This window comes from Lolium perenne, chromosome 4 (genome assembly GCF_019359855.2).
Source record: "Lolium perenne isolate Kyuss_39 chromosome 4, Kyuss_2.0, whole genome shotgun sequence".
In the NCBI taxonomy this organism is placed as follows: Eukaryota; Viridiplantae; Streptophyta; class Magnoliopsida; order Poales; family Poaceae; genus Lolium; species Lolium perenne.
The window spans coordinates 897,387-909,899 of record NC_067247.2 but is presented as its reverse complement, the minus strand read 5'-3'; the positions used below and the strand labels follow the sequence as shown (position 1 = coordinate 909,899).

General features: G+C 44.7%; 1 long non-coding RNA gene across 1 annotated transcript; it reads left to right on the top strand.

The window, feature by feature from the left end:
• Positions 1–365: 365 nt before the first annotated feature.
• LOC127349344 (uncharacterized) lies at positions 366–3,904 on the top strand. The gene is made up of 4 exons (XR_011742314.1): positions 366–1,300; positions 1,397–1,531; positions 2,030–2,114; positions 3,420–3,904. It is a non-coding gene; the product is annotated as an uncharacterized lncRNA (long non-coding RNA).
• The last annotated feature ends 8,609 nt before the right edge of the window (positions 3,905–12,513 follow it).

Sequence of the window (12,513 nt, the reverse complement as noted above, 5' to 3'; positions counted from 1 at the left end):
TCTTGATCTCCCCGGCAACGCCGCCAGAAAAAGAGCTTGATACGCGTACAGCACGCGTCCGTTGGGAACCCCAAGAGGAAGGTGTGATGCGTACAGCGGCAAGTTTTCCCTCAGTAAGAAACCAAGGTTTATCGAACCAGTAGGAGCCAATAAGCACGTTGAAGGTTGATGGCGGCGAGATGTAGTGCGGCGCAACACCAGGGATTCCGGCGCCAACGTGGAACCTGCACAACACAACCAAAGTACTTTGCCCCAACGAAACAGTGAGGTTGTCAATCTCACCGGCTTGCTGTAATGTAACGGCCCCGGGTAGCACCCCTATTAGATTTGTTTGTTCTTTCTCTTTTAGTGCATCATCATGGCATATGCATCATATCATCTATGTTTTAATAAATAAAATTATTTTATTAAGCCAAACTATTTTGTTTTTCTCTCTCTCCATCTCTACATTCAAAATTCAAATTTGCTTGAACTATTTTAAAACCAGTTTACAAAACAGTTTGAAAATAAAATTGAAAGAGTTTTTATAAAAACAAACCCTAACCCCCTAACCTGGGCCTCTCTTTCCCTAACCTCTCTTCCCTGGCCTGTTTCCTCTCTTTCCCGGCGGCCCTTTTCTCTCCCCTTCGGCCCAACCCACCTGGCCCGAGTACCCCTTCGCAAGCACTCTATCCCTTCTTTTTCATCCTCGCTGGACAACGACGGGAGGGACGCACGCACATGGCGCTGTCCTCCCTCTGTGACCACAACACCTCAACCACCACCTCCTTTTCCCCTCCCTTTAATCCCCATCCAAGCCAGAGCAAACCCTAGACCATCTCCTCCCTCGCGCCGCCATCTTCCTCCTCTTCTTCCCATCTTACTCCTCTCTCTCTGAACAAAACGAAGGGGAAAACCCCACAGTACCTCCTCCACCTCGCCATGGCGCCGCCGCTATGGTCCATCCCCCGACGATCTGAGACCACCACCAGAAGCGCCTCAACGTCCTCTACCTCCCTCTGCGAGGAATCGACCCACGACGCCTTGAAGCACCCGCACCGCCGCCGTTTCTTCACCATGGCCGCCATACTCCGGCGTCAATTCCAGCCACCCTCGTCCTCCTCCGGCCAAACCGAGCACACCACCTCCTTCCCCGCGTCGAGCCGCACCCCCGACGCCATCTCTCGCATCCTGGTTCGTCCCGTCTCCGTCGTCCCTGAGCTCGTCTGCAAGTGTCCGCCATGGCCCCTACCTCCGCTCATTTCTGCTTCAACTTGTCACGAAGCCCATGTTCATCAACAACAGCAACTGTAGCCCAGTGGTAACACCCTTGCTCCTTGACCCGTGCGCCCTGGGATCAAATCCCCACTTTGGCTAATTTAAGCCATCATTTTTGATCTCTGATTCCTTGATCCAGATCCGGCGCTTACTGGGCCTCGACCCATTTCTCTTCGAGTGCAGCCGCCGCCCGCGCGGCCCGTAGCTTCCCGTCGCCGCGTGCACGCCAGAAGTGGGCTGGCCCACACGCGCCAGCTTTCCTCCCGCCGGCCAGGTAGCAGGCCATTTTCCAGATCCAGCCCAATCCCTTTTATTCTGTCTTTTATTATTTTGCAAATCTGTCTATTTCATAACTTTTAAACTATAGCTCCAAATAAAATATGTTATATATGAAAAATGTTCAGAAAATTACAAGGAACATTAATATGCCATCCATGCTTGCTGTTGCATCATGCATCATATAATTTCGTGATAGTTTGCATTATCACCTAATATGGAACATATGGAATATGTGGGATATTATATATATGTTGTCCGGGTTCCATTTAACTTTGAAGTAGCGCACCCTTGCCATGTCGTACCATGCTAATCCACCCTTAAATTTGACGATAGAAAATGCAACTCCAACCTAATTTATGTGTCCGGGGTTCCGACTCCGATTAAATTGGATAAGATGCATTGCGCCATCTATGCCATGTCATGCATATCATCATGAACATGCTGGATCTTCTTTATCTGTAGTAGTAAGGCTTGCATCCGTTGTGTGTTCCAGCATTTGCTTCTTCCCGGATAGGATCGCGAAGTGGTGTGGTAAGATACGCCAAGTTCTCCGGATGTCCCTCGGCAAGCTTTAACAGGCAAGCATTTCCCCTATACCCCTGCCCCTGCAGGAGTCGCTTACCTATTTTATTTTGCCTTCTCCCTCATGCTATCCTTAAGTTGCGTTCTTGTCACGTGTCCTTTCCACTTGTTACCTTAAGCAGCCCATATTGCCACCATCACCTCCCACGGCTATTGTTTGGTTATCGAGTCTGCCCTTGCGAGTCGTAGTGCATGCTAGTGCTGTCTTATCTCGTTACCGTTATTGTTATCTTATTGGGTTATATGTTGGGAAGAATCATGGTTACTTTAGTTGTTGATAATTGTTTTAGCAGAGGCATCGGTGGGTCAGCTGCTCGTTTTGTGACGGCTCACTTGTGTTTCCTAAATATCTTAGGACCCCGAGTTCTTGTTATCTGTTCCGAGACTGAGCGCTCTAACCACACGTGGGTATGCTTACCGGGTCTCCCCTCGACCACTGCCGGAATCTACAGCTTTGTCCAGTGGCCACAACTAGTTTGGATGTTTGTTTTGTTTCTCCCGGGCGTGCAAGCTTGTTTCTTTGTGGTTAGATGATATGATGTTACTTTTGGGGAAGCTATGTGCCTTGTAACCCCGTTGTCTCTTGCACGCTCGTAGGATGCGGTGCCACTGCGAAGTGGTCATCCCGCTGGGCACTGTCCACCTAGCACGCAGTCGCAATAGCTGAGTCCGCTTCGGAGTTTCGATCGGGCTCTGAAACGGGTTAAACTTAGTTAGGTGGCTTCCTGGACATTGTTGTAGTGAAGGAGAGTGCGTGTCGTGATATCCACCTGTCGTAAGTGGGTTGATCGTGCGTGTGGGCACATTTGGGCACCCCTGCAGGGTTACAATCTTATCGATAAGCCGCGTCCGCGGTTATGGACGACTTGGAGCTGTATGACTCGACCATAGACAACTTACACCTGTTAATTCAATCATAATAACTTGTGTAGTAAGTTAGTACAATTTCTATAATAAATGGTTAAAATTTGAAAATCGTGTGAGTGCCTTTGTAAGTACTTCTTTGCGAAGGGGGAACACACCGGCTGTGTTATGTTTGCAGAGTATAGAACTGTTAGTTTGTGCGCTCTCTCACCTTCTCTGAATAGACGAATGTTATAGAGTGTCTCTATAGGTTTTTAGTGCTTGCGCGTTGCCGCTTAACCCCACCATTTTGCCTATGACGTTCCTCTTGCGTCCTCTAAGTCCCCTGCGTGCCTCAAGTACAAAGGACGACTGGTTGACGAATGCTTATACGTCTTGAAGTCTTGTTAAGTACGAACCCGTACTTATTGCTGCTTCTACGGGATATAATCGGGCAGGTATGAAGATATGTTCGATGAAGACGACGTTAGCAAGGTTACCCTTCCGGCTTGGCCTGGGCAGGGTTATGGACGCCACTGGTTATCTCCAGGACTCTTAGTCCAATTTGTATCTTGTCCATACTCGGACGTATTCGATCTTCTATATGATTTGGATCTTTGTATGTATCTATTTGTATCTTGACTCGTTGGAGTCGTTGTTGTAATATATGTATCTTCTGGGCTCTATTGTAATCCTGTTGTAATGTTACCGCTCGTGTTAATTCCTCTGGCATCACGTGTGTGATTTGTCGCGCACGTCATGTCGGAGGGCGTCTCTGAATCGATATCATGCGGATTTCGGCGGGCTCGCTGGGATCCTCATGGTACCGGCTCCGGGGCGTCACATGTAACAAAGGATTAGATGTATAGTATGAAGGTTAATTGTTTGCAGAGAACAGTAAAGAACAATTGCAGTAGATTGTATTTCAGATGTAAAGAATGGACCGGGGTCCACAGTTCACTAGAGGTGTCTCTCCCATAAGATAAATAGCATGTTGGGTGAACAAATTACAGTTGGGCAATTGACAAATAGAGAGGGCATGACCATGCACATACATGATATGATGAGTATAGTGAGATTTAATTGGGCATTACGACAAAGTACATAGACCGCTATCCAGCATGCATCTATGCCTAAAAAGTCCACCTTCAGGTTATCATCCGAACCCCTTCTAGTATTAAGTTGAAAACAACAGACAATTGCATTAAGTATGGTGCGTAATGTAATCAATAACTACATCCTCGGACATAGCATCAATGTTTTATCCCTAGTGGCAACAATACATCCATAACCTTAGAGGTTTCTGTCACTCCCCCAGATTCACGGAGACATGAACCCACTATCGAGCATAAATACCCCCTCTTGGAGTTACTAGCAAAAACTTGGCCAAAGCCTCTACTAATAACGGAGAGCATGCAAGATCATAAACAACACATAGATATAAATTGATAATCAACATAACATAGTATTCTCTATTCATCGGATCCCAACAAACACAACATATAGCATTACAGATAGATGATCTTGATCATGTTCGGCAGCTCACAAGATCCGACAATGAAGCACATAAGGAGAAGACAACCATCTAGCTACTGCTATGGACCCATAGTCCAGGGGTAGACTACTCACTCATCACTCCGGAGGCGACCATGGCGGTGTAGAGTCCTCCGGGAGATGAATCCCCTCTCCGGCAGGGTGCCGGGGGCGATCTCCTGAATCCCCCGAGATGGGATTGGCGGCGGCGGCGTCTCTGGAAGGTTTTCCGTATCGTGGCTCTCGGTACTGGGGGTTTCGCGACGAAGGCTATTTGTAGGCGGAAGGGCAGGTCAGGGGGCCACACGAGGGCCCCACACAGTAGGTCGGCGCGGCCAAGGGCTGGGCCGCCTGCCCTAGTGTTTCGCCGCCTCATGGCCCCACTTCGTTAGCTCTCCGGTCTTCTGGAAGCTCCGTGTGAAAATAGGCCCCTGGGCGTTGATTTCGTCCAATTCCGAGAATATTTCCTTACTAGGATTTCTGAAACCAAAAACAGCAGAAAATAGCAACTGACTCTTCGGCATCTCGTTAATAGGTTAGTTCCAGAAAATGCATAAATATGACATAAACTATGCATAAAACATGTAGATATCATCAATAATGTGGCATCGAACATAAGAAATTATCGATACGTCGGAGACGTATCAGTCAACACTGTAGAAAAGTACAAAATAAATGTGTGTGGGAAAATTTGACTTAAAGTGACCATTACAATTAGAAAAGGGGTAGAACCAAGCATTGCATAGGGAAAAAGCAGTGTAGTGCCCAGAAGAAAAAAAACAAGTTGGGCTATACTCCCTCCATCCTGAAATAATGAGTGTTTAGAGTTAAAATTTGTCCATAAAATAGTGTACTTCTTGTTTTGCAATGCACTTAAAAATTTGTCCACAAAAGAGTGGTAGTAAAAAATATTTCTTTCTCGTCACGAGGGATATAGTTTCTTCACTACTAGTACTACCTCTCCATCACAAAGCTTAAGTCTTTTTTTAAGAGTCAAACCAAGTAAAAGTTGACAAAAATTTAGAACAATCTATCAACTAATATAATATTTTGTAGATACCATACCAAAAAAATTCATTGTCTATGTATTGATATTAATTTTGTATTTTGCATGATAATGATTTTTGGTAAAATCTTAGTTTACCTTGACATATTTTGAGTTTCTAAAAATAATATAAGCCTTACGCTTTGGGATGGAGGTAGTAGTATTTAGCATAATATGGTTTTCTTATTTACTACATGCATTTAGCTCATTGGAGGTGGAAAAATTGAAGAGGAAAGTGATGGTCGATGACAGTTTCCCAATGTAATAATAAAATCCTTAATATGCCTTGAAAACCCACACGTACGCTCTTTCTAGGACAGAGGCAGTATGAGGTAATGCACCCACGCGCTGTCATCTGCCCGTTCGTGCTATGTCTCCCAAATCTTGAAATATCGTCAGTTATCCATTTCATGTCCACACTTCTCCCTCTCTCCACGGACTAGGAAAAAACCCTCTCTTCACTTCCCCTTCCCATTCCACCGATGGAGAGCCCAACCGACACCGTCAACGCAGCGAAAGCGAAAGCCGCACGGCTGGCCTTAGCCGCAGAGGAGGCGTCCAAAGCCGCGACTGCAGCACGCATGGCCGCAACGGTCGCGATCATCGCTGCAGCGGATGCCAAAGATGAAGCGGAGGCCATTGCCGAAGGTCGGGCCATCGGTCGCTCATCGGCATCTGATGCTGTTGGTAGATGGGTCCACTCTCTTGGGAAGCATCCCCTAGATGACGAGGACGAGGTTGAACTCATCTTTGAACCGCCGCCGCCGACCTTCGACGAGAATATCGTCGACGAGGGGGAGGAAGTATGTTCCGATTCACCTCTCTCCCTTATTCAACATAGCCCTGTATCGATTTGCGCTACGGTCTCTCCCTCTTTTTTTTGCGCTATAGCGTTTTGAATTAGCGGCAAAATCTTTTTAGATTCATATTCAGTATTAGTTGCAACTGCTACATATTTGCTTCACATCCGATTCACCTCTCTCCCTTATTCAACATAGCCCTGTATCGATTTGCTCTATGGTCTCTCCCTCTTTTTTTGCGCTATAGGGTTTTGAATTAGCGTCAGAATCTTTTTAGATTCATATTGATTATTAGTTGCAACTGCTACATATTTGCTTCACCTGTTTATTTGGCATGTATCAGGTTGCTACTGATGAGGTTGACAGCGATGTCGAGTCGCGTCATAGGAAGGCCAGGGCCACTCTCAACAAGCCTAAGGCGGGGAAGTTTGACAAGTATTGGAGTGAACCCTGGACTGGTGCCAGGAACAACTGCCCCTTCTGCACAAAGAGCATAAAGGTTGACTTTCAAAGCGTCCTGCAGCATGCCGAAGCCGGTGGGTCCGGCTGTGTCAAAGTTGGGGAAACTGTTAACCGATCCGGCTTCATAGCCAACCACATGGCCTATGGGCTATTCCTAAGGAAGAAATTGAACCAAGCTATCAAGACCGGTCGTGTGCCTCCTCCCAAGCCCAAGCCACCAAAGATTAAAGGTATGGGCATCAAGAAGCAGAAGAAGCGGGACCGGGAGGAGGCGAAAGGAAGAAGATGGTAAATATACTCCGTAACTGTTGTGCATGTTTGTCTCTCCTACTGCTTCAAAAGCAGCATCTTTTGTTGAACTCTGTTTATGTTTGCTGCTCAGCAGCGTTTGGGGTGAACCTATTAGCTTAATTAGGGGTTGTTGAACTATATATGTGTTGAACCTTGCTTAATTAGTTTGTGTTGAACTCTATTTGTGTTGGCGTGGGAAGGGGGGCATGATGCTACCCTGAATTTGCGGGACCCCCAAAAAACTTGCAAATACGAGTGATGCATCCAAAAGGAACAAACTTTTACATGGTAGACCCCAGTCTGAAAGCAAGAAATGCAATCGGGTCCTTAACAGCCACCGCCCGGATTGATCGGGGATTTTGCCTGCCTACCGCATGTGACTTGTGCTCACTGAAGTTTGGGACCACACGCATGGGCACCACACGTAAGTGACAGACCTGTTGGTGTAAAAACTCGGGTGATTATTATACTGCATTAGTACAAAGTTTCCTATGGATTCAAGGGTTGGAAAGCCAAGTTAACTCATTTTCATAACTAAGAAGGAGCCACGCTTACTTTTTCATTTTCATGTTTTAAACTTGTTTAAATATTGGTCAAACAAAGGAATTGACCAGGATTCAAATGGGCATAAAAATTCAAAAAAGAAATAAAAAAAACAAAGCACATAAGCTTCTTATGTCATATAGTAAGCATTAAAGTTGATCAACGAAGTATAGACATATTCAAACCAGAAAAATCATGTATATACCCCCTAACCCTAAACTCTGTCTTATGAAGTCAAGCATGAAGAAAAGTGGTTATGGGTTTCAAACATGGAAATTAAAAAAACTCCCAAAAGCTCATTTTGGAGTGACTAAGAAGAATACAGGCTTACCTTTTCATTTTCATGTTTTAAACTAGTTTAAATCTTGGTCAAACCTAGGATTTGACCAAGATTCAAATGGACATAACAAATTCAAAAAAATCAAAACCAAACGCATAGTCTTTTGATGTCATCTAGTAAGCATTCAAGTTGATAAACAAAGTCTAGACATATTAAAACAAGAAAAATCATGTATATACTTGGCCCCTAACCCTAAACTCTGTCTTATGAAGTCAAGCATTAAGAGAAGTGGTTTTGGGTTTCAAACAAGGAAATTTAAAAAAACCTCCCAAAAGCTTCATTTTGGAGTGACTAAGAAGAATCCAGGCTTACTTTTCATTTTCATGTTTTAAACTGGTTTAAATCTTGGTCAAACCTAGGATTTGACCAAGATTCAAATGGGCATAACAAATTCAAAAAAAAAACAAAACCAAACACATAGTGTCTTCTGATGTCATATAGTAAGCATTCAAGTTGATAAACAAGGTCTAGACATATTCAAACCAGAAAAATCATGTATCTACCCCTACCCCTAAAGTTTGTCTTATGAAGTCAAGCACGAAGAGATGTCATTTTGGGTTTCGAACATGGAAATTTTAAAAACCCTCCCAAAAGCTTCATTTTGGAGTGAATAAGAAGGATCCATACTTACTTTTCGTTTTCATGTTTTAAACTTGTTTAAATATTGGTTAAACCTGCTAGGATTTGACCAAGATTCAAATGGGCATAAAAATTCAAAAAAAAGAAATAAAAAATTAAACCGAAAACCACTTCTCTTCGTGCTTGACTTCATTAGACAGAGTTTAAGGTTTGGGGTATATACATGATTTGATCAACATGAATGCTTACTATAACTTAAGAAGCTTATGTGCTTTGGTTTTTCATTTTTTGAATTCTTTATTGAATTTTTATGCCCATTTGAATCTTGGTCAAATCCTAGGTTTGACCAATAATTAAACAAGTTAGTAACATGAAAATGAAAAAGTAAGCCTGGATCCTTCTTATTCACTCCAAAAATGAAGCTTTTGGTAGGGTTTTTGAATTTTCCATGTTTGAAACCCAAAACCATTCCTCTTATATGCTTGACTTCATATGACAGAGTTTAGCGTTAGGGGGTAGATACATGATTTTTCTTGTTTGAATATGTCTAGACCTTGTTTATCAACTTGAATGCTTACTATAAACCAAAAATTCATGTATCTACCCCTAACCCTAAACTATGCACGAAGAGAAGTGGTTTTGGGTTTCAAACCTGGATATTTCAAAAACCCTCCCAAAATCTTCATTTTGGAGTGAATAAGAAGGATCAAGGCTTAATTTTTAATTTCCATGTTTTAATCTTGTTTAAATCTTGGTCAAGCCTAGGATTTGACCAAGATTCAAATGGGCATAAAAATTCAAAATAAATCAAAATAAATGAAAAACCAAGGCACATAGTCTTCTTATGTCATATAGTAAGCATTCAATTAAGTTGATAAACAAGGTCTAGACATATTCAAACCAGAAAATTCATGTATCTACCCCCTGCTGCGCGTGGTTGACGTATGTCTTTCCGTTCAACACGCGTCCGTTGGGAACCCCAAGAGGAAGGTGTGATGCGTACAACAGTAAGTTTTTCCTCAGTAAGAAACCAAGGTTTATCGAACCAGTAGGAGCCAAGAAGCACGTTGAAGGTTGATGGCGGCGAGATGTAGTGCGGCGCAACACCAGGGATTCCGGCGCCAACGTGGAACCTGCACAACACAACCAAAGTACTTTGCCCCAACGAAACAGCGAGGTTGTCAATCTCACAGGCTTGCTGTAACAAAGGATTAGATGTATAGTGTGGATGATGATTGTTTGCAGAAAACAGTAGAACAAGTATTGCAGTAGATTGTATTCGATGTAAAAGAATGGACCGGGGTCCACAGTTCACTAGTGGTGTCTCTCCCATAAGATAAATAGCATGTTGGGTGAACAAATTACAGTTGGGCAATTGACAAATAGAGAGGGCATGACAATGCACATACATGATATGATGAGTATAGTGAGATTTAATTGGGCATTACGACAAAGTACATAGACCGCTATCCAGCATGCATCTATGCCTAAAAAGTCCACCTTCAGGTTATCATCCGAACCCCTTCCAGTATTAAGTTGCAAACAACAGACAATTGCATTAAGTATGGTGCGTAATGTAATCAATAACTACATCCTCGGACATAGCATCAACGTTTTATCCCTAGTGGCAACAGCACATCCACAACCTTAGAACTTTTTGTCACTGTCCCAGATTTAATGGAGGCATGAACCCACTATCGAGCATAAATACTCCCTCATGAAGTTAAGAGTAAAAACTTGGCCAGAGCCTCTACTAATAACGGAGAGCATGCAAGATCATAAACAACACATAGGTAATAGATTGATAATCAACATAACATAGTATTCTCTATCCATCGGATCCCAACAAACACAACATATAGCATTACAGATAGATGATCTTGATCATGTTAGGCAGCTCACAAGACCCGACAATGAAGCACATAAGGAGAAGACAACCATCTAGCTACTGCTATGGACCCCTAGTCCAGGGGTGAACTACTCACTCATCACTCCGGAGGCGACCATGGCAGTGAAGAGTCCTCCGGGAGATGATTCCCCTCTCCGGTGATGGCGTGTAACTCACACGTTCATTGGGAACCCCAAGAGGAAGGTATGATGCGCACAGCAGCAAGTTTTCCCTCCGAAAGAAACCAAGGTTTATCGAACCAGGAGGAGCCAAGAAGCACGTTGAAGGTTGATGGCGGCGGGATGTAGTGCGGCGCAACACCAGGGATTCCGGCGCCAACGTGGAACCTGCACAACACAACCAAAGTACTTTGCCCCAACGAAACAGTGAGGTTGTCAATCTCACCGGCTTGCTGTAACAAAGGATTAACCGTATTGTGTGGAAGATGATTGTTTGCAGAAAACAGTAGAACAAGTATTGCAGTAGATTGTATTTCAGTATAGAGAATTGGACCGGGGTCCACAGTTCACTAGAGGTGTCTCTCCCATAAAACAAACAGCATGTTGGGTGAACAAATTACAGTTGGGCAATTGACAAATAAAGAGGGCATGACCATGCACATACATATTATGATGAGTATAGTGAGATTTAATTGGGCATTACGACAAAGTACATAGACCGCCATCCAACTGCATCTATGCCTAAAAAGTCCACCTTCCGGTTATCATCCGAACCCCCTCCAGTATTAAGTTGCAAAGCAACAGACAATTGCATTAAGTATGGTGCGTAATGTAATCAACAACTACATCCTTAGACATAGCATCAATGTTTTATCCCTAGTGGCAACAGCACAACACAACCTTAGAACTTTCTCACACATCGTCCTGTGTCAATGCAGGCATGAACCCACTATCGAGCATAAATACTCCCTCTTGGAGTTACAAGCATCTACTTGGCCAGAGCATCTACTAGTAACGGAGAGCATGCAAGATCATAAACAACACATAGATATAACTTTGATAATCAACATAACAAGTATTCTCTATTCATCGGATCCCAACAAATGCAACATATAGAATTACAGATAGATGATCTTGATCATGTTAGGCAGCTCACAAGATCCGACAATGATAGCACAATGGGGAGAAGACAACCATCTAGCTACTGCTATGGACCCATAGTCCAGGGGTAGACTACTCACACATCACTCCGGAGGCGACCATGGCGGCGTAGAGTCCTCCGGGAGATGATTCCCCTCTTCGGCAGGGTGCCGGAGGTGATCTCCTGGATCCCCCGAGATGGGATCGGCGTTGGCGGCGTCTCTGGAAGGTTTTCCGTATCGTGGCTCTCGGTACTGGGGGTTTCGCGACGGAGGCTTTAAGTAGGCGGAAGGGCAAGTCAGGAGGGGGCACGAGGGCCCCACACCATAGGCCGGCGCGACCAAGGCCTGGGCCGCGCCGCCCAAGGGTTTGGGCACCTCGTGGCCCCACTTCGTCTCCTCTTCGGACTTCTGGAAGCTTCGTGGCAAAATAGGACCCTGGGCGTTGATTTCGTCCAATTCCGAGAATATTTCGTTACTAGGATTTCTGAAACCAAAAACAGCAGAAAAAAAGAATCGGCACTTCGGCATCTTGTTAATAGGTTAGTTCCAGAAAATGCACGAATATGACATAAAGTGTGCATAAAACATGTAGATAACATCAATAATGTGGCATGGAACATAAGAAATTATCGATACGTCGGAGACGTATCATCCGGCAAGGTGCCGGAGGCGATCTCCTGAATCCCCCGAGATGGGATTGGCGGCGGCGGCGTCTCTGGAAGGTTTTCCGTATCGTGGCTCTCGGTACTGGGGGTTTCGCGACGAAGACTATATGTAGGCGGAAGGGCAGGTCAGGAGGCATCACGGGGGCCCCACACGCTAGGGCCGCGCGGGCCCCCCTGGGCCGCGCCACCCTAGTGTGGCGACGCCCCGTGGCCCCACTTCATCTTCCCTTTGGTCTTCTGGAAGCTTCGTGGCAAAATAGGCCCCTGGGCGTTGATTTCGTCCAATTCCGAGAATATTTCCTTA